General features: G+C 44.9%; 1 protein-coding gene across 1 annotated transcript in view; it reads left to right on the forward strand.

The window, feature by feature from the left end:
* The window catches only part of SLC30A2 (solute carrier family 30 member 2), a 162,243-nt gene that overhangs the window by 32,411 nt on the left and 107,753 nt on the right, over window positions 1-22,079 (forward strand). The gene's annotated exons all lie outside the window — the stretch shown is intronic.

Below are 22,079 nucleotides of genomic sequence, written 5' to 3' on the forward strand. Positions count from 1 at the left end.
AGAAAGGAAAAAATTTTGTGCGATGGCTAGAAAGATTTTCGTTCTATGTCAGGAATGGAGTCTCCAGATTGGTAGTTTAAAGTTGAGCCACCACCATCTATGCAGCGTCCAGGATAGGCGCATGATAAAATACCGTAAAGGTGGATTCAGAAGGCCATAGTGTCCTCCAAACAAGAACCAGTCATAAAGACTTTAGAGGCCATGACCCCCTCACAGAATAAGCTCCAAACCTAGAGACAACAATAGCATCCCATCAACCATTTGACCCATCTGGCTGAATTTGCCGAAGTGACCGGAAGGAGGTTTCTGTAGAGAGATAAGCAATTGTCCTGAGGAATCTCTCCACAATTCACGAGTACACTCCTCATATGATTGAGGCATTAATCGCACAACTTCTGATTATGGGTCAAAGCAGGGTAACTGATGCATCTTGAAACAGCCTTTGTACATCTTGAAAGAGTAAAACACACCCTCACAGGGAGTAAATACTCTACCTGCTAAAACCAGGGCCTGCTCATCTGAAATGAGTTTACGGTTTACGAGGGAGATCCTTGTTAGCGGACCATGATCTTAGAAAACGCAAAACCACGTCCACATCCCATAACCTAGAATACTTCTGTTGAGAAGGATGAACCAACGAATATCCCTCAATAACTTGCATACCAATGGATGCTCACCTTCAGGCTTGCCATCCAAATGAGGGTGACCAGCAGAAATAGCATGACTGAAGTTATTAACTGTCCTATAAACGAGGCCTTGGCCAGCCAGTTCAGATAAGAATTTCACTATCCTTTGGACACCTGCCCCAAGGAATCCAGTCTGTTCACTACACCAATAAACCCACCAGCACCAAGCTGCTGCATATCAGTTATGAGTAGACGGAGCGCAAGACTGTGACAATTTGAACAGTGTCCTGCGAAATTGCTGCCACTTGCCAGCATCATCTGAAAGTCTCCATGCCACGAGCGGCAAGAGCCCACTTGGTACAAACCGATCTGGAAGATTCATCGGATCGGAGGAAAGATCTGGAAAGGAAAACCCGCACCGGTGGAGCGCAACACAGTGACATCACTATAGGAAACTAAGGTTTCCAGAAGGGGTCACTAGGACCAATTCTGCCATCTAGCGAGGCAACCATGAGAGTACTCTCTGGATCATCGAGAAGGGGGGAACCGCGTACAGAAGACCCGCTGACCAAGACTGGCGAAAGGCATCGGAGCTGTCTGCCAGAGGATCTACCCTCCAAATGTAAAAAACTGGGAGATGTGCATTCAGGCGAAATGCAAATGGATTGCTCATGCATGGACCCTAAAGCAGGTTCAGCTCATTTAAAAAAAAAACAAAAAAAAAAACAGAGATGAAGTCTTCAATTGCTGGAATCGAATTCCAGTCTGTGATCACATTGGACTGACCCAGAATATATTATGCCATCAATTAGATTTGATTCTGGAGACAGTAATGCCAGAAATCCTTTGCAGTCTCCACCAAAAGACATGATCTAGCCACACCCAGACAGTTGCTGTATTGTACCACTGACATATTGTCCATTCTCCAAAGAATAAAACCGCTCATCTTGCGTGGGGACAGAGTGTAAATTGCAAAAGACTCCACCAACAGTTCGAGGCAATTGGTGTGGAGAAGGTCCTCCGGGTACCGCCTGCCCCCAGTCTCCACTGGGCCCCCAACCCCATTGGCTGGAATTGGATTCTATGATCACCTCCAGAACTGGCGCAAATATAGCCTTACCGTTCCATGCATCCATGTGATCCAACCACGAGGACATCTGTCTTGGCTTCTCCCGACAACACTGTTCATTCAGAATAAGATAGCCCCTTCCTAAAATGTAAAATCTTTAATCTTTGAAGTGCCTAGCAATGAAGAGGAGCCGGAAATATCGCTTGAATGGAGGATGCCAAAAGACCTACGAGGCAAGTCAGGATCCTCAAAGATGTAGTCTGAGAGGTAGGTGCTCTCCTAATCTTTCTTGATAGACCACTGTTTCTTCAACAGTGTCTGGATTTGGTTGAATCTACCTGAAAACACAAATTCTAGAGTTTGAGAAAGAACCATGACTAATTTATCCGAATTGATGATGAACCCCAGCTCCTGAAAGAGCTGGACCACACAAGAATGGAGAAGGCCATGTCCCTGCTCTGCGCCATGATGAATGTCATCTAGGTATATAATCAACCTAACATGGCTGTGAATTCGTACCAGTAATGGTCCCATTGACATTGGAGGAATCTGATTTTTATTTTTTTTTTGTTTGGGGGGGGAGGGTCAAAGATGGGAATCACTAAGTAAGCGTCCTTGAGGTCTAGACGAACAATCCAGTCTCCTCGTAACCAATTGTGGAGTAAGTGCATATCCTCCTTCTTGAAGTGGCGATACGCTATCTAAGAATTGGAATGTATGAGGTTCAGGACCAGTCGGAAGCCATGGTCCTTCTTTTGAACCAAGAAAATTGTTTTGACAGCCTTGTGGATGAAGAGCGGTCCGCACAACCACTCTTTTGGATAGTAGGGTTTGAATTTCTTCATCCATTTAATTACTCTCTGGGGAAAATAAGACAATGAGTGGGTTGTTTCCCCTGCTGAGAGGTGGAGTAGAACTGCAATCTAAACCCTTGAACTGACTGCAGTACACGTATCCTGTGTGACAGCCCCCAGTTGTGCATGTACAACTGTATTCTTCTCCCTCCCCACCCCAAGAAGGTGTCCAAGGCCGGAATAAATCTTACCTGATTAAGTGGCATCGGAGACATTGTTACCACCCCACTACTCTCCTCGTTTGGTGCGGCCACATCCTCTGTTCTGGGTGGGGTAGAAGTTGGAGAATCCAGAGGGAGCACCTCTGCCCCCTTGATAGTAGACTCTGGAGGCCTAGTGAAATCGATGGCCTGGCACTCTTCCCTGAAAGTGCCTGGCCCTGGTAAAAAAGGCCACTGTGAAACACCTTCTTGATAGACGTTTGGGCCTTGTCCAAGCAGGAGAATGTGGTGACATACTTTTCAAGATCTTTAACAAATTTGTCTCTGAAGAGCAACCCTTTCACCAGAGTGCCTGCCTCTGTAGAGGCAAATTCCACCAGCTTCAGGTCAATCCTCTTTGGAAATGATTTACGTTGTTCTCTAGATATTGCACAGTTTGCGTTGCCAAGGAGGCACAATGCTGTCTGGACCCATTCCAAGATCTCACCGAGATCCAACTGAGAATTTGCTTCTTTTGCCTGGACGGCCAATTCTATAATTTGAGTGAGCCGGAAAGATCCAGCCATTTATCTTGGCGCACACACCATGCCCTGGTCAGACCTTTTTTGTTGGGCTCCTTCGCAAACTTCTTGAGAAAGGTCACCAGGTTGGGATCCAACTATTGCGTATCTGCTACCTTGCTGAGGAGAGATTCTCTAGGTCATTCCAACCTCAGGGTGTGGCACACTTCCCGCTCAAAGTCCATATGCAGTTTGTCTCAGACCTAGTGTGCCACCTCCATACAGGGCACCCATTCAGTGGGGCATGGATGAACAATGTTTACAGAATCAAATAGTTTGTTATGCTATACCAGGGGTAAATCTTCAGTGGCCTTGTGCCCGTTGCGCTTCAATTCGGGCTATTGACTGTCCTGGGTTACGTCTGATTCAGATTATGTGGAAAACAAGTTTGTCAAGTGTGGCGTTGAACCCACAGAAACCCCAGAAGGACTCTGGGTCAGAGCGCTTCCATATTCATGGTCCCCAAGGACTGAGGCTGCAATCTGTGAGAGGGCGTCCGTAGAAGAACCACCACCACCGGAGTCACTCTGCATCATTGGTTGCAACATCACTGGAAAAGGAGTCCCATCAACCCAGCTTAATATGCCATTGCTCGTCACAATTAACCACAATCGCAGCAAAGCAATACAACCAGTCAATCCAATCCAAAGGAAAATGCACTTAAATCGGCAGCAGCAATGAAAGAAGGACGATGGTGACGTCGAAATATATACCGAATCATGACCCATGTGATTGAATGAGATATTTGGCTTTTGGAGCTAATGGGATATGCAGTTTAAAGTTTTGATTGGCTGCTGTGAATTTACCATTAAAGAAAGAGAAGCATAATCCGATGCCTCCTTTCCTGACACAGAATTTTGAGGGTTAATTATAACTCAATGTTTTGTAAAATAACCTTTTTAAGATCTTTGAAACGGAGTGTGTGTGTGTGTGTGTGTGTGTGTGTGTCTGCACGTGCATGTAAAGATCTCAAGTGAAATCCACAAACCCCTCACCATACCCGTTATAAAGTACCTGCACCCAACTATTTACTACAGAATATATTTATGGGGGGAGGGGTGTAACACCCCAAACTCCCCCCTAAAGCTGCGCCCCTGGTGACAATTTTACCATTTGTGTGGAGAAATCTCAACTATCGGGTGTCTAATTTTTGGACTTGATTGGGCCCTGTGAGCGCCCTATATTTGAAGTGAGAGGTCTCCCCGTTTATCAATTAACGTGCGTCCTTGAGTCTCGACATGCATCTCATTTTCTCTGCCTGCCCCAGCCCCTCCTCGCAGGGCATCCAGCACTCCCAGTCCTGGGGCTGCTTAGTCGAGACTAATTTCAGACTCACACCAAGCGTTGACGCGTGCGCTTTATGATGTAAACATGTATCATTCACACCATCCCCCAGTGGTGTTACTGGTTTCAGGCAGTCAGTTTAATTTAGCGTGCACAAATGCTGCTAATGACCGACCGACCTGTTTGAGGTAAGCCTTCGTTCCCTTTGATTGTAAGAATTCCTCTTTGCTTTAAAACTTCTGAGGGGAGTCCAACACGGAGGGTGGACCTGTGCAGCCTGCTGCTTAGCCTCAACCGCGCGTGCCCAGCGGTTTTTGGGGGCAACTAACAACTGGTCCGTAACGAGTGGGTAATGACCTTGCTGGAGTGATGTGCGTGTATTGTGTAGCCTCTATTGTGACTCCTAAGAAAGTGGGAAAGGGGACTGATGCGCCTGCTGCAAAGCACAACTTGATAACTTGTAGAGAATGGATTTGTATGTTTATGTGGCTAGCTCAGTGGGTTATTGCTTTTGCCATCGAGCTCCTTTTTGTTACTTAGCGTTTAAAAGTCTCAAACCTTCTAATATACCACAGTTAGTGATGATTTGGCATCCAGGAGCTGCATGCAAACTCTGATGCACAGGTTTAGAACCTTTTTGTTTCTCTCAATCATCCCATATTCCAATTTTGATAGAAATATTTCCTTTGTGTAGTGATAGTGTTATTAGCATAGATAACCCCAACAACTGTGTTGATTTAAATCCAGGCCTTGTGTTTCTCCGGACAGAGCATTTTTAACTTCTAATGCCTACTACTATGGATGATCTGTGACTCATGCCTCTTGTAACCCTCGTTGTGTTATTTAACATTCCCAGTACGTTGATTTAGACCCTTGTATGATTCAATGTCTGTCATTATTATAATCACTCATAGTCCGATAAGTCTATTTTTACAGTGTGTGCATATTTCTTACATTCAGGGGGTGAACAAAGTCAAAAACCTGCATCAAAGCCACAGTTTCTCTTAAGCGCTAGTGTTAAGAATGCCTTTTGTTTCCCTTCGTTGTATTGGCATCTTGGTTTAAACTCCAGATCGCTTCCAACCAGGTTTAAACATCAGCAAAAGGAGGGCTGAAGGCCCTTTAAGTGAAGCCTTTCCGATGGGCCCTGCTGAAAGTGAAAATGAGAGCCCTTTATCCCACCCCCCGGATATCTGGACACATTCTGTATATTTCACTGATGGTGGCCAGGATCCGACTTTTTAATAGCTGTTGGATCCCCTTCGTTTCTTGCACTGGTGAAAGGAAATACTCACTGAAGGAGAGAGCGAAAATGCTAAATAAGAAATGGGTGATGTAATATAATGCAAATGGAGGATTTCAAGAAAGATGTGGGGAGCAACAGGGCACCACAGCTTTTGCTTCACCTCAGGGAATATGGGCACGCAAAAGTGACCGTGGCTCAACCTCTTGCTACACGTGTGCAGTATGTGACCTGCACTCTGCAGAGAGGCCAAGAATTGAATGTGCATGTAACCTGAACACTTTCATATCCCACTGGCAGGCACTTGGAGAAACTTGTGCTGCCTTCCTTAGGTTTCTCAATTGTGCCATGTCCTGAACACCTCCTCACAACCTGAATGGTGACGATTCAGTTCACAGTATTCATTATGCCAGTCATATGTTTCATGGAAATAAAAATACAGAAACCCAATACCAAGAAAAATAAATTGCTCCTAGGGAATGCAGGAAGAAATAAAACACCAGAAATATAAAAGGTGACTGCTTGGTTGGCATAGATTACATTAGGACTTTGGCCTCATTGTTGAGAACTAGATTGATGCTTTTGCCTCTAAAATTACCGACGGATGTATAGAGCCCGATAGAGACCCGTTTTGAAGTCCGCTTTAGGACCTGCCCCATTTCAAGCCCTGGGTGAGTGATGGGTGTAAAGGAACGGCACGGTCTGATGAGATGGCACAGCTCAGGGGGTGCTGCTGTAAGAAGATGGGGAATGAGTGACACAAGATCAGGAGTGATGACCTTGATAACAGAATTGAGTGAGTGTTAATGTTGAGATGGGAGTAGGGCATCGCTGACATTTTTGGGAAAAGGTTTTTTTTTTCCCCCTTTCTGCTCCAATATCCTTGCCTTCATTTGGACCCCAAACAAAGCTCTACCTCTTGCTAAGAGTGGGAGCTTTAGTCTAATCTTTGCATAAAAGTTGCACAGGGCCTGTATTGTAACGGAGTAGGTGATTATAATGAAGGTCTGGAGGTCAGGCGCGCTCTCTTCTCTGGCCTCTTTAGTGCATTTTAGCTGACCGTGTGTGGGCCTCTTGTCTGACTGCAGCAACCTTCAGAGCTGTCGGACAGGATGCTTCTCCTTCACCCAATCTTCAGTTTTCACACTTGCTTCACATTTAAACACATTTGTTTTGCTGCTTTTGAATTTCCAGCCACACTGTATTTTTGTGCTTTCACATACTGTGACACATGCCTTGAAAATGAGGATTCTTTTCCAAGTATTTAATGAGGCATAAAATGCAATTCTTGTCAAATAAGTCGTGCTGGAACAGAGGTAGGGTTTCTTTATACGTGTAATGTTGTGTGGTGTTATGTTTAATATACTATTTTTGGAGCTACACCCTCCCGAACGAGATTTGGGGTTTCCACCCTTGGACTAAATTAAAGTGGATTATTACCAGCTCTTGTAGCTTTCTTTCAAGAATGCCAGTTTCGGGTTTGGATTTGTGGTGACAGAACTGCCAGTTAGGATGGCCACAGTGGGACTGATTTTCCAAACGGGCAGTTATGAATATAATTTAAACATGATTACAGAAGTCCTATGTGCCCAATGAACCTCCCCCGACTATATGCTAAATTTTGTCTTCGATAGCTTTGGGGATGGGAGTCAAAATCTACCAAAAGTAAATGCCTGACGACACTGAGAGCCGCGGTGTGGAAGTGAGTGCACTGATCAGTCTGCCATGCGCTCTCTCCCCAGCCCCCTTAGCACCTGTCTGCAGGCCAGGCCTGCTCTGTTACTTTGCGCATACAGCCGCTTCATTGCTGTGGTGACTTTGAATTACTGATAATGAAATGATGAGTCCCATTACTTTCAGCGGAAGGGATACATCATCATCTAATGGGAATCCGTTTACTCCGCTCATTAGACGACCCAGAAAAGGAGATGCACAGTATTTTACTGATGTCTGTAATTTGTGTAGCACGCGCCCATGGAAGACCCTGTTGCCGTGGACTTTAGTTTGAGTGGCCATTATAGCATAATGGGGTATCCCAATCGTCCACGGTCCTGGGTATCCTGTAGTATAGAAAACAGATGGACCTAGACTTATTTACTATGCAATAAAGTCAAAAATATTTTCAATTTGAGATTCAATTGAGGCAAGCATACGATCAGCCCAAGGTATCCAATACAAAACACAATTTTCACATGTCTACCTGGCATGAAAAACAACAATGGTACCCAATAGCTTTTAAAGAAGATATCTGTTTATGTTCACTGACCCATATTAAACCAATAAGAAAATTACCATGCTCAGTAAAAGTTGAGAGGTTGCTCCTTCTTACAGACTTCCCATCCCCGGGAGCTGTGCTTAGAATTACTCACCCACTGGCAGCTACGACTAGGTTAGTAGTACAGGTGCATCCAGGCCTTTTTATCAACTTTATATGTCATGACCTTGAATCCTACTTTATAATTAATCCCATAGATTGTGTCCTACCTCCCCTGTCCTGAGGAAGACCCCCAAGCTGAGGATGTATTTACCCTCCATGCTTTTAAGTCTGGTCGAAACATCGACACTCATCCCCAAGTGGGCCTGTATCACATTCCAGCACTATCCTGTCCAACCCACAGATGATATCTTTGTTTCCCTGAAAATGATCAAAAATGACTATATATGAATAATGTTTGATGGTGGACAGGCCTTGATTAACTTGTTTTTTATACCAGTTTTTGCTTGAAATAAATTGTAATTATTCTGTGCTTTGAACTACCTTTACTTTACAATTTTCACCCCTTTTTTCACCGTATCTATTGCACTCGTGAGCACTACTTTTTCACGTCCCTTTCTTTGGAGCAACCTCTTAACTATTAGTGAGAATGGTAATTTGCTTACTGGTTTAATATGTCTGTGAATAAAAACAGATATCTTCTTCAAACGTTATTAGGTGCTATTGTTTTTTTTTATGCCAGGTGCACATGTGAAAAAAGTGATTTTGTATTTGATACCTTGGGCTGATCGTATGCTTGCCTGAATTGAATCTCAAATTGGAAATATTTTTCACTTTATTGCATAGTAAATAAGTCTAGGACCATCTGTTTAGTTTGAGTGGCAACTGGTAGGGAATGGTGGTGAGGGTAGTGAAGGTGGGAGGGGGCGTTGGGAAAGAAAAAAATATTAGAATTAAACTTACCTGAGGTCACCGTTGTCAGCCGCCGTCTCTCCTTCAACGCAGGAACCAGGAAGAGCACAGCCTCCCAGAATCTCCTGTCCAATCACAACTGTCTTAAGGCAGCGTTGTGATTGGTTTGCGCACCATGGTTTGGTGCTCAGACAGGAGCTTGGAGGCTGTGCATGTTCCCCACCCAGGCTGTATAATATAGCCTGTGGAGAACATGCACAGTGCGCATGACTGTTTGGCCGGCCGGTCAAACCTTAATTCACTCTTAAGGTGCATCCACCACTCCTCCTCCCTCAAGTAATGTCAGTGGAGCCGGGCCCTGCCCCGCCCTAACAACCTAGCTGGCTGCAGTACAACTGCAATGCTAAAAATAAAATAGTTTTTGTTATCATTTTATTTTTCATTTGCACTGCTTCAAAGCAGTGGGGTGATGCTCCTCTGCCTTAGCGAAAGAGCCACCCCTGTTTAGTTTTCATGTGATAATTATACGCTCTCGCTTTCGTATTTTCATTTATTTCCATGGTGAGCAGCACTTTTAGCCTGTCTCTATGAAACGAAAACACTGGACTGTTCCTATCCCAAGTGGAATTTTAAAGCTTCCATTCTTTTTTCGTATGAAAGATAGCATGTAAAAATGCAACATTTGTTATATTTTTTTTCTTAAATTTGTATTTTGAAACTTAATAAATTGCAGCATATTCCCTCCAGAAGGTCATGTTGAGGCTCGCAAAGGGCACATAAGTGTGCCAGTGCCGAGAAGCTGTAATGGCACATGAGCACATTGTAGCCAATACTCTACATGCACCTGCATGCTCACGTGTATTAGTGCACTACTGAGCCACGAAAGGTGCGCGTGGTAAAGCCAGCCTGCTCTGCTATTTGTGACGACCATAGCTACGAGAGTGAAATCATACTGATTTTGAGGTCTATGAGAAACATGTGTGATCCTTTGCAGCAATGGACAGTGTGCCCATTTTACCCTGGTGTAACCATTACCCCTGGAGGAAAAACCCAGCATTTTTTTCTGCAGAAGAGCAATCCTAGTGTAAGCTATGCCAGAATGGCAGTGGAAAGGCGAGTCTAGGAAGCAGTCTTGGAAAGCCATGTTGCATACATCATTGAGCTAGCCTCCCAGCAGGATGGCACAAAGAGGCTTTGGCCAAATACTAAGGGGCAAAAGCTTTGGGAACCAAGAGTAGAATGAGCAGTGCTCGTCATAGGTCCAGGAGAGATGGCTCCATGGCATGTCTTCTGGATCACCACTATGGCTATTTCAGTGAGTTCCATGTACATTATCATCATCATTATTATTATATATGATTTGTGACATGCACAAATCGCCCAAACTGCGTATTGTCAACCCAAAGAAGTTGAACAAAAAATCTACAACAGTGCTGTTTGTGATGCATGTGTTGTATTCCACTGTATTTACTATGGATGTCTTGAAAATCGGCCAGAGACCCTGCTCTCCTGGACTAGGATGGATGGCCTTGTATGTAGCTGCCATCTAACGCTAGATTTAAGTGTGAGGGAGAGGTATCGGTGAGTGGCATTCTCCCTGGCACACCAATGCCCCCCTCTCCTCCAGGTGCTGTAGATGTCTCTGTCCCCTCGAGACTGACTCTCTAAAGCAGGCATCTCCAACTAGTAACTCACCTATGTGTAGCCTAGCCTACTGAATTAGAAAAGTTTGCCTAGTTGATTCCCAAACTTGAAAAGTGCACATCTGAGACTAAAATGTGTATATTTTTAGAACTCAAACTTGATGTTTGGGAAAAAAAATGGCGGGGATTCCCAAAATATATTTAACGCTGATATTTTAGTTGGTGACCTTTTTATATTACTGATAGCCCATGAATACAGAGCACTCCGGGGTACCTTAAGGCAATACGACTCATTACAGATGGCATTTCTCAAATTCTTTTCTCTCCCAAATGCTAGATGTCTGTGTAATCTTATTACACTCATGGGATAATTAGTTGGACGTGAAGAGTACTATGATAAGGAGGACCTCACTCTAGAACTATAAACTAATCCCAGAGACTAACCAGGGAGTGGGGTGGAGGCTGTAGAGGAAGGGACCGTGTTTCACAAAACGCTTTGCTTTATTTCGATTTGAGAGCTCCACACTGGCCTGATGGTTTTAGGTGGTGGAATGCATATTTGCTATCAAATAAAATGCCGTTAAATCTACAGCAGATATTTGAGTGATACACCACAAGGCACTGGTAAGACCTATTCCTAAAAGTATTACTTGTCGGGGGATCGCAGATGTGGCTGTCATTTAATATGTAGAGGCATCCCAAATTGATAAATCCTTTTTCCGATTATTGCTTCCAACACTGTCTGATGCGCTGAGGTGATCACTACTGCTCACCCTGCAGGCGCTCACCACTAATGTAATCTTGTCTGATTTAATCAGTATTGCCCCACTCAAAACAGAAGTAGCCCTGTATGATTTTGATTGAACACAAGTAGCTCCTATTACAGAACAAGCATTGGCATAGCCAATAGGTCTCGCCTTTGGGACCTTTATAGTGTTTAGCCATGCAACAGTTGCATAACTAAACACTTATAAGGTCCCAAAAGCGAGACCTATTGGCTATCCCAATGCTTGTTTTAACCGCTGCAATCTTTTGAAGCCTCACGGAGAACAGTAAAGCGGCCGTGAAAGTGATCGGGGTAAAGTGCGACGCCCGCGCACATGCACTGTAGCTCTAGGCTGGCCTGGTAGCACTTTTTGGAGCCCTCACAAAATGTCTCGCCAGACCAGCGCATGCGCTGGGTCAGACGAGACCTAAAAAGTTGGAGACTCCTGATCCAAACCTCTCACCCCCCCCCCCCCCCGTCTCCAATCAACCCTCTCCTTTAAGTAATGGGTCAGTCTAATCTAACAAATTTACTCTAAAATGCACCATTTTGCCCAGTATTTTTAAAATGTTTACAGGAGAAGAAATCCCTTCCCAAGCCCCATGTGTCATCTGGGCTCACACTTTGCTCACTCATGAAGTCAAAGCCATCCTCTGCTTTTGCATTCCTGCCCTTTCAATAGTCGCAAGCCTCAACCTGCTTCTGCCTGCCTCCATTTTGGTGGTCCCAACGAACGTGTGAACCAGAAGCCTCGGCACATGGCACGCAGCACCTGTGCAGCCCACCAGAGGGTACCCTGCCTCAGCCTGCCTCTTCCTCACTGCTGTTGCCATCCTGCGAAGCACACAAGACGCACAACAGTTGGCATCTGGTAGCAGTCCAGACCCACAGATCATGCACTGCCTGCTGTGCCCCGCACAGTGACCTGCTTGTTTGACAAGGTTAGAAGCGTTTACAATGCATGAGAATATACCCCTCTGTTAGTGACCATGGCGGGCATCCCTCCATAAGGACCCTTTCGTTCTAGCTGCCCCACCTCACTGCAGTGGCCTGAGTGGAAAATCTGGGTCAAAATGTTAGGCCTCTACTTCACAGCAACAGGTGTAGATGAGACCTTTTGCTCCAACCTAGCAGGCACAGGCATCTATAAACACTCTTGCACCCTCAACAAAACGCCCCCCCCCCAAACTCACAAAGCAATGGTGGTGACGCTGAATGCCTACTTTGAGCCCATGGCCAATCCAGACTATGAGCGATTTGTATTTGGTAAAGCACTCCAAGATCCTGAAGAATTGCTCTGCATCTTTCATGCAGTGCTTGAGGAGCTGGCTGCCATGTGTGCGTTCACAAGAGCACAGGACGATATCCGAGCCCACACCATACAACGATGCACCACCAAAGTAAGAAAACACATCCTACAAGTGCCAGCAATGCCCTTCAGTGACATGCTCATGTTGGCCTGCTCAAAAGAGATGTGGTAGGCTCAGACGACACACATGGAAGCATCCCTTTGCAAAACCATCAAGGTTGAGCAGGTCAGCATGGTCTTTGCCACCAAGAGGCTTGTGAAAAAGAAGTCTTAATACGTGGCTCATGTGGGTTTTGTGGAGGGCTTTCCCACAGCTGGGCCGAGTATACAGTCTGAGGCATGATCTAAATCGCCTGCAAGAAACCTAACCACTTTGCAAACGTTTGCCAGTCCACCAAGCGACCAGAGAATGCTGCAGAGAATACAGTACACACAATTTCCAACCCTACTGATGGTGACAGGTTGGAGGAACTGCACAATGTGGATGACGATGAACCCTGTGTTGTTGTCAACACACTACTCCCCACAGGCAGCACCAAAGCAGCATCCCGATCCCCACCAAAATGTTGGGTCCTCATTGGTTGCACCCAGCTGGCAGCAATAATTGACACAGGTGTGTCCATCAATCTTATGGTGCACGACCTAGACGACAAATAACCCAAAGCTGTCATTCAGCTTAGCCAGAGTCAAAGTCTTTGCTTAGGGGGGGAACTACCCCTTTGTCTTTGCAAGGGAATTTCACAATCATTATTTGCCATAAAGACCATGCCGCCCACAATACTGTGTATGTAATGTGGATAAACACAGGGATGCTCCTTGGCTGCAAGACAGCTGAAGACCTCAGACTGTACACTTCACACTCTGGGTGCATAGCAGCCAACTAATGGACCCACTGGAATAATTCCAGGACCTTTTCAGAGGTCAAGGGTGTCTGAAAGACCACATGGTGTACCTACACATAGATCACTCTGAGCAACCCATGGTTCCGCAGCACAGGAGATTGGCTTTCCACCTGTGACCAGAAGTAGAAGCAGAACTTAAAAAGAAATTGGAAGAGGGTGACCTAATCGAACATGTGGAAGGACGTACGCCATGAGCATCCCTCCATCATTGTCAAAAGAAAGCCCAAGGAACAATGGGAAGTGACACTGTGTAGACAGAAGACTACTAAATGTTGCTATCAAACGTTAACAACACTTTACACCTACAGTTGATGAAATTGTCGGTGAACTGAGTAAACCTGGCTGACTTTTTTAAATATGGACCTCCTTTCTGGCTATCGCCAAATCCTTAGGCACCCGACGTTTATATACATCACAACATTTTCGACTCATTTGGGCCTTCAGCTGTACGAGAGGTCAAAGTTAGGATTATCCAGTGTCACCGAAATGTTCCAAAATGTGGTGCAAGAATTGCTAGCCGACCTCACAGGAGTCATCTAAGTCAGCAATGACATCCTCATGTTCACCAAGTCAGTCGAAGAATACAATGATTGGCTCAAAGGTGTCCTACGCCTGCTCAGAGATCATGGGTTAACTCTCCACTGTAACAAATGAGAATTTTTAAAGACCAACATAAGATTCTATGGATACGATTTCTCAGCAGAAGGGGTAGCCCCCCCCCCCCCCAACTCAGAAAAAAGACCGCCTCTGCCCCATCCTGTGTTTCGGAAGTTCACAGCTTCCTAGGCATGGCCAATTACTGTGGCTGCTTCTTCAAGGATCTGACCATGCTCACTCAACCACTCCATAAACTCGCAAAAAGTCAGCCTGCATGGGTCTAGGATACCCAGCATGAAGAAGCTTTCCAAAGGATAAAAGATGTTGTCTCTGCAGAAACAATCTTAGAATACTCCACCCTCACAAATGCACTTTATCAGTGGATTCCATCCCCACAAGATTAGGAGCTTTGCTAACACCAAAGTGTGGAGAATGGGTGCCGTAGCCTAAGCTAGTACAGCATTGTCACCCAGTGATAGTCCCAGATCAAGTGCAAAGCCATCCCGATGCACTGAGGGTGTTGTCATTTCTCCTCTATGGCACCCCTTCATGGTACAGACTGACCACAAACCACATGGACCCCTGTTTCAAGGGTATGCCTCAAAACTGCCACAGAGCATAGAGAAGCGGGTCCTCCTGCTGCAGGAATAATCCGTTAAGATGAAGTAGAAGCCTTGGACACACAACCCGGCCCATTACCTGTCTCCGCATCCCAGAGCTGAAGCGCAAGAAACTGAAGAATACATGCAATAAATATTGCTGAGACCGCGGCCTAAGCTTACACACTAAGAATCATTGTAGCTGTGACCCAGCAAGATGAATTCCTACAGTAGGTGCTGGCAGCGGGTAACTACGGCCAATTGCACACCTTCATGTCCCTCTGGGACCGAAGGACACCCACTGTCAGACATTGGCGGCATTGGATATGTACTAGCAGCCCAAAGAGAAGGATGCCTTCTATGAGTGCATAGTCCTCCCAGAAAGTCTAATTGCGGAAGCAATACAGTTGGCTCATGCCAGCCTCCAGGGCATGGTCCAGACCAAAAACCAACTATGCCAAAAAGTCTGGTTTTCCAGACTAGACAACCTGTTGGAAGCAGCTGTACGCCACTACTTTCCTGGTCAGTCCACAGGACAATCTGACCCTACATCTCCATTTATCACTGAAAGAGGACCCGATGGCACGTGGAAGCACATCAGCCTAGATTTTGGCAGCCTGCCAGATGGACGGCGTATGATGGTCCTAATAGATGATTGTTCAAAATATCCTGAGGAAGAGCTCCTGGCCCCCACTGCGTCCAGTGAACTGATCGCAAATCTGAAGAAAGTCCTAGATGCTCACAGGATTGTGACCGGACAATGGTCCTCCCTTCCAGGGACATGAAGTAGCTGAGTTATGGGCCAGGATTGCAGGTAAACAGAATTAACCCTCGCTGGTGCCAAGTAAACCGGGAGGTTGAAAGATTTATGAGCACCATGAATAAAGTGCTCAGGATTGCTCTGCTAGGATCAACCTCTTGAGAGGGTTATCTACTGTTTGCAGGAAAACCAGCAGATGCCCCACATCACCACTGGTGTTGCTCCCAGCCACGTCTGCATTGGGTAAACCATTCGTGAATGCATTTCCCACCACCCCATGTGGGCGCCCAGGGAAATCTAGAAGACTGGAGTACTGCAACGACTGCAAACAAAAAATGCCGTTACAGATCAAAGCGAGCATCAAAACCCTCTTCTATCAGAGTGGGTGACATTGAGCTGGTCAAAGTTCCGGATGCCATTTGAATTAGAGTGATGGAAGGTGTCAAGAAGACTAGGCACAATGGTACCGACTAAAAAAGGCAACAAAGTGGTCGCCTGGAACTTGGCCTTCTTCTAGAAAAATGAAGGATGCTCTTCTGGTCAAACCCCTGTAAACAGACTAAAAACAAATGGAGTGTGAGAACTGGAGACCAAGGGGCCACTGAAGGAGCAGTGGCTCTCGTCCACTAACATACCTTGTGTACCACCCTCCCCTGGCTAATAAGCTAGTTTTATATAATAATGGAAGGTCTCTAGGTTTGAATGGGGAACCCCATACCTCAAAGATCAGATTAGGTGAAACACATCACAGGATCAGCAGTGCTCTCTGTGTATGGAAAGGTTTGCTCCAAGTGTGTCTGAATCATGCATGCAATGCAATATTAAAGGCACCCGAGTTTCAGATATTTACAGCTGTGTGCTTGTTGTGTCTAGAGCGTGGGCCGATCAACCTGAATTCAACAGCATACATTGTTATTTGACCTTCATGGCTTATGCACATAGTGTTCAGACTAAGGTCACGGTGCACGTCTAGGGATGTGAAAAAACAGACTGTTCTCATGTGAAGAAAAAGCAAGCAAGCTGTTTTACTTCTAATAACAGCTACCTGTAGTGTCGTGTGCAAAAGTGGCAAGATGGCGTTCACCTCGAAAATGCTTATGCTAACATAGCAATGTGTGCAGGCAAAACCCTGTCTCCACTACACCCTCCCTTAATCGGACCACGAACAAAATAGGGAAGTAATAGAGGAACGCAGAGTTCAAGTTCGAGTGAGACAGAACCAAGTTCACATATTGTCAATCCGTATAATTGGCAGTGAAAGTTCGTTAGGAAAAAGTAAAAAAATAAAAACATCACTTGGGGGCGATGCACAGCCCCGTCAGGTGTAAAAAGGAAAAAAAGGAAAAAATTAGTTTGTACGTGCGTAAGATGGACAACTGCCAATTTAATCCATCAATGTATAGGCACAGTACGTCGCAACAGCCTCCAAGAGGAAGTTATTGTAATCTTCAGTAAATGATTCAGCCATCCAATCTAATTGATAACCGGAGCCTCTAGCACTATCAGAGGACAACTTGCGTGTTCTTCGAGATAACTTCATGCCAGGAAGTCATGGGCTGCTGCACATATATCCCAATTCCCTAGGATTCCATGCGTAGCCGCACAGGCCATAATCCCGATACCAGAACAGTCTAACTCATGAGCCACTAAGGGACTCATCAGTCAATCATAATCCGGGGCAGGAGACTCCGTGTTCGACAGGCACAAATCCAGAGCCCATTCAAATGAACACTCTAGGCAATGGAAAACATGTTGCACGCAAGTAAAGTATGAGAACCGGAAGGATAATCCATAGGCTATGCTTAGAGTGGCCAGAGGTAGTGTTCCATAGTATTCAAGCATCCGGTCGCCAAGTTGGAGCAGGCTGTCGTGTGGCATAGACCGTGCAGCCATTGCGGAGCAAACAAATGAACACCAGCTGTCAAGTCGAGGATTAACGGAAGCCCGCCGAAGATGATTGAAAAAATAGAATGAAACCATGCCGGTATCACACCAAATATTGTTTGGAACGAGGTCACAAGGCTGGAGCCCACAGCTTTGAAAAAATGTGTCAAGCCAGTTGTTGATGAGGCATTGAATGTGGTGTGAATCAGAGCATCGAAATGAAGTGGGAGATCAGTATTTAAAAGAGCCTGCACCTCGGTGCGGCTGTTACCTTCGTGAAGGACAAATGTGTCACGCAAGGCAGTTAGGGCGACTTCTTTTTGAGACCATGGAGCCCTTATTCTGCTCATCTTGTTGAACTCTGCTTTCAAGGTTGGTATGGAAGCACAGCTAGATACATAGTCTCCCATGCGGGGGTGGAAAAAAGCACATTCTTACAACAGACTACTCGTTGGGAGACAGTTACAATGTACAGAATCCCTGCTAGCATCCCGCAACACGCCTCATTATTTAAAAGCAAATCGCTACCGTTGGCTAATAACGTGAAAGTTGGCGTAATTGCTGGCACAGGATTTCCCTTCAAAATGCAAGCTAAATTTGGGGCGTGAACATTGCAAGCGCCATGCAATTGGATGTTCTACAAACTACTGAGTGATCAGGTGTGGTAGTGCAATCCTCTCCTTTTAAATATACCTCTTTACCCTCTCTCATGCACCTGTATGTAAATGGGAGCGACCAAACTTCGTGGTACCTAGTGGTTCATATCTGCCTAAGGCATAGTGTTTCATACATGAAGTGAACTTAAACAATGGAAAAGGTAGTGTGATTAACCCATGGATAAGCCACACAGCGGAGTTCGATTCGGCCACAGAGAATGGTAAAGGTTCCAACTTTTCAATATGCAATAGTGAATGTCGCATCTTTCATGGACAGGAACTGTTGTTTATCAGTCAGATTAAATGGTAGGAATAACTAGGATGTATTCATGTAGTCCCAGGGAACTTTCCCAGCTTTCAACGTTTGTAAAGTCCATGCAAACTGCATTATAGAACGCAATTGATTTTGACCATGATACAAGACACACATGTCATCCTGCACAATATCCACAACAGATGAAACAATATCATCTAAAGTGTAAATTCTGGAAGAAAGTGTTAATGCTATTATCAATGACAGCAAGCACTTTTCCAAATTTGCTTTATCAACAGCTCTTAATCTAGAAGCAGCTTCAATTTGGGATAATTTCCAAACTTTGGTGTAAATAGCATACACCCATCTTTTGGACCTGCCACCCACAGGGCCCTTAACAAAATCATTCAAATCTACATCGTCAGTTAATTTGGATAAATGAAGTTTAACTAACGCCAAGGTGGGATGTTTAAGCCAGTTTTGACATAATTTTCCTACTGAACAGGTAGTAACAGAATGGGGTCAACCCTAACCTGCAAGTAGCCTAATTTCAGCCCCATAAAACGATGTTGACACAAGTCTGAAGTTTTTTGCCATATCAACCATCCTTGGGGATCTAAGCCGGAAATATTAAAGTATGTATTTGTAATCGGTGACAGTCATCCATGGCGATATCTAAGCACCCAGATCAGGAATAGTAGGGGCATTCATCTTTTTAGAAGTAGCCAATCCAAAGCATGTGGTCTGAAAAATAGTAGTATTCAAAAATAAAATATGGTTCGGGATAAGGCATGCACGATGCAAAGCCTCAGAGCGTTGCACCTGCAAGGTTTTACAACCCCAAACAGATTTAAGATCAATGGTATTTTTCTACAGCTCATAGCCCCCTATAGCTAATTCATCCATAAAGGACTTCGAATACAATAATTTAGAATGTGACGGCCAACTTTGGAAGCTGACTCAGCAGATATTTTAAAATAAAAAATGCTTCAGGTTTAGATACACTGAAATCAGTAAAATATGTAAAATTCTTCACTAAAGTTTTGGAACTCCCTTCAATGGGAGCTGGACAATGTTCCCATTGTGTATAATTAACGATATTCCGAAATGTATTCGCTTTATGCAGGAAATGATTGCGATGGTGTTGGTAGCAAAACAACTCTCCATAATTTGCTGAGTCTAAATACAAATCTTCAGCATTAAAAGCAGCATAATATTTCAAATCAGAAAAAAAGAGCCTCTACGGCTTGGACATCCAATCATCAGAGCGTATGTTTTCCCAACATCCCCCATAGAAACACGAAGTACATTGGGGACATTAATCACCTCTGTGGGGCCATGAATTTGAAATTTTACAACATCCCATACAATCCCATCTAACACAGGCCAGGCAGTGATATTAACAAAAGTCTGGTCCCTCTTCATGACGTGTGATGAGGAATGGGGTGCCAAAGTACCATCAATTAATCTAATTGCAGATCTTTCGGTCAGATAATGTCAATTCACTAGACGAAAAAAGACCACCACAAATCCAATGGACATGAACAAAAAAATAGATATGAGCACCAGCCAAATGCAAGTCCAAGGGGGAATTAAAAAAATGTCTTTTAAACCAAACAGCAAAAATTGAAATTTTTGATGGGGCACTCGATGTTGTAGAGTTAGTGTCAAATGAATAACGTGACTGGTCAACTGCACTTGATTGCACACCGGACAATGACACGTCTGTTGGATAAGTATATTCAGTATCTTCATGGGGACCACCAGCCGGTGGAGTCAAAGGATTAGCAACTGTATGCATCTCGATGGCAATATCAGGCCTGTTGGTATTTGCCAAAGCAGAATTTCTCAGCATTGCTGGACAAGAGACCGCTGGAGTCATACTAAGAAGAATCAGCCACTCGTTGTAGTTCGACGTCAATGGAGATGTACCTGTTATCTTTGCGACCAGGAAATGGAGGTAAAATGACTGTTCTTGTACCCTGCATGCCAAGCACTGGAACAGGTGCACGATAAGTGGGGTTGAACTACTCCTTGTTCTCCACCTTCTCATGGACCAGGTCACCAACTCGAGGTAGCCAGCCAACTACCGCAATCTGAAGTGCAGCATCAGTTGTGGAGGGCAAGTGTTCCTTTACAAGACTGTCTCGAGCCTCTTGTAGATTCTGTAACACAGCAGAATGATCCTCTACGTCAAAGGGTGCGGCCGACGCCGCCATGTCTAGACCATCAAGGTCCGGGAAAAACCTTTTTATGGCAAAGAGCATTTCGTATGGGGCCTGCCCACCCAGAGACCTTCTAGGGAGATAATTAAGTGCACGTTTAATGCTATACAAATGGGCCAACCAGTTCCTGCCAGTACCTAAAACCCTAGCTGTCAAGGATTGCATTAAGTCACGGTTCATTCGCTCCACAACAGAATTGCCCTCAGGCCTATACGGAGACGAAAATTTGACTTGGACTCCCAAGGATCTCATGGCATCCTTGTACGCCTTAGAGGCAAACGCTGGACCCTGGTCCGAATGGAGGGTACCACATGCAAAAATTCCCACAAAGACACGCAAATCCCTGATGACAGTTCGAGCATCAGCACTCCTTTGTGGCCAGATCCATAGAAAACGTGTGCACGAATCCACTGCAACTAAGATGTACTTATACGCGGTATCTGAGGAGAAAGGACTGCAGTTATCCAAATAATCACACCCAAGTAGTTTATTAGATATGTACAACTGTGTTTGAGGAGGATGCGCAGCAGTTGAAGGTTTTATCTGCTGGCAAATGTCACAAGTAAGGACATAATCGCGAGTCTGTTTGTACAATCTGCACCACCAGTAACGTTGTTTAAAGATAGTGACAGTCGCAGAGACGCTTGCATGGGATGAAGCCATATCTTCATGAGCGGATTTTGTAGCCCATGGCTAATCTTTTAAACTGATTTTGTTTGCCGCCAGAAGTAGGCTGTCCATTGACTACTAATAGAGGACATGTTATGGCTATAAAAGCCATTGGAGATGTCAAGTGTGGTTTTAAACTTTTTTCTCACGAGACTATCAATGAGGGCAGAACTGTGGGTGTTTTGTACTGCGCACGTTCGACAAGGAGTTCAAATGCAGATAATCCAAAACTAGGAGGTATGACCCATCAGGTTTGGTTACAGTGAAAAGAGGATTATTCATTTGTGACACATGTTTCAATTACACCTTGATATTCCAATTGTTCAATGATTTCCGCGAGGTGAGATCTAGCTTCTCGGCGCATGGGATATTGTGGCTGTGACATAGACCATAATGGGATATTGGGTATGTGGGTGTGGCATAGACCGTAATGGAATCTCATGGCTTGGTGATAATTTATCCCACCCAACCGGAGTACGGTACAAAGTCGGAGCAAGCACTTGTGCCCACTGTTCTGCAAAGTTCTGAGCTTGCTCCTTCACTTCCTTCCCTCTGGGAGCGGCCAAAACGAAAGCTGGGGGCCAGTCCGCCTCAGCTAGCAAAATGTCATATGTAGATTTCCCTTTTATGGTACGTTGTATGTCACCTTCAATTAAAAGGACTGTCATATAGTCTGTCTGGGGGAGCCACTCTAGTAACAGCAGTTTCTACAGTAATAAACGTGTCAGTTGCTGTCGCCTTCAGATATGGACGCAGTGCTTGCCGCACTATTGTAACTTCCGCTGTGCTGTCTAGCAGCGTTGGTGCCCATGTAAGGTTCCGAAGCTGTATTCTCACTATCTGTAGCATACCTCGCTGTTAGTGCAGCAACTTTCTTTTTCTGAAACTGAGG

Source organism: Triturus cristatus, chromosome 3_2 (assembly GCF_964204655.1).
Source record: "Triturus cristatus chromosome 3_2, aTriCri1.1, whole genome shotgun sequence".
In the NCBI taxonomy this organism is placed as follows: domain Eukaryota; kingdom Metazoa; phylum Chordata; class Amphibia; order Caudata; family Salamandridae; genus Triturus; species Triturus cristatus.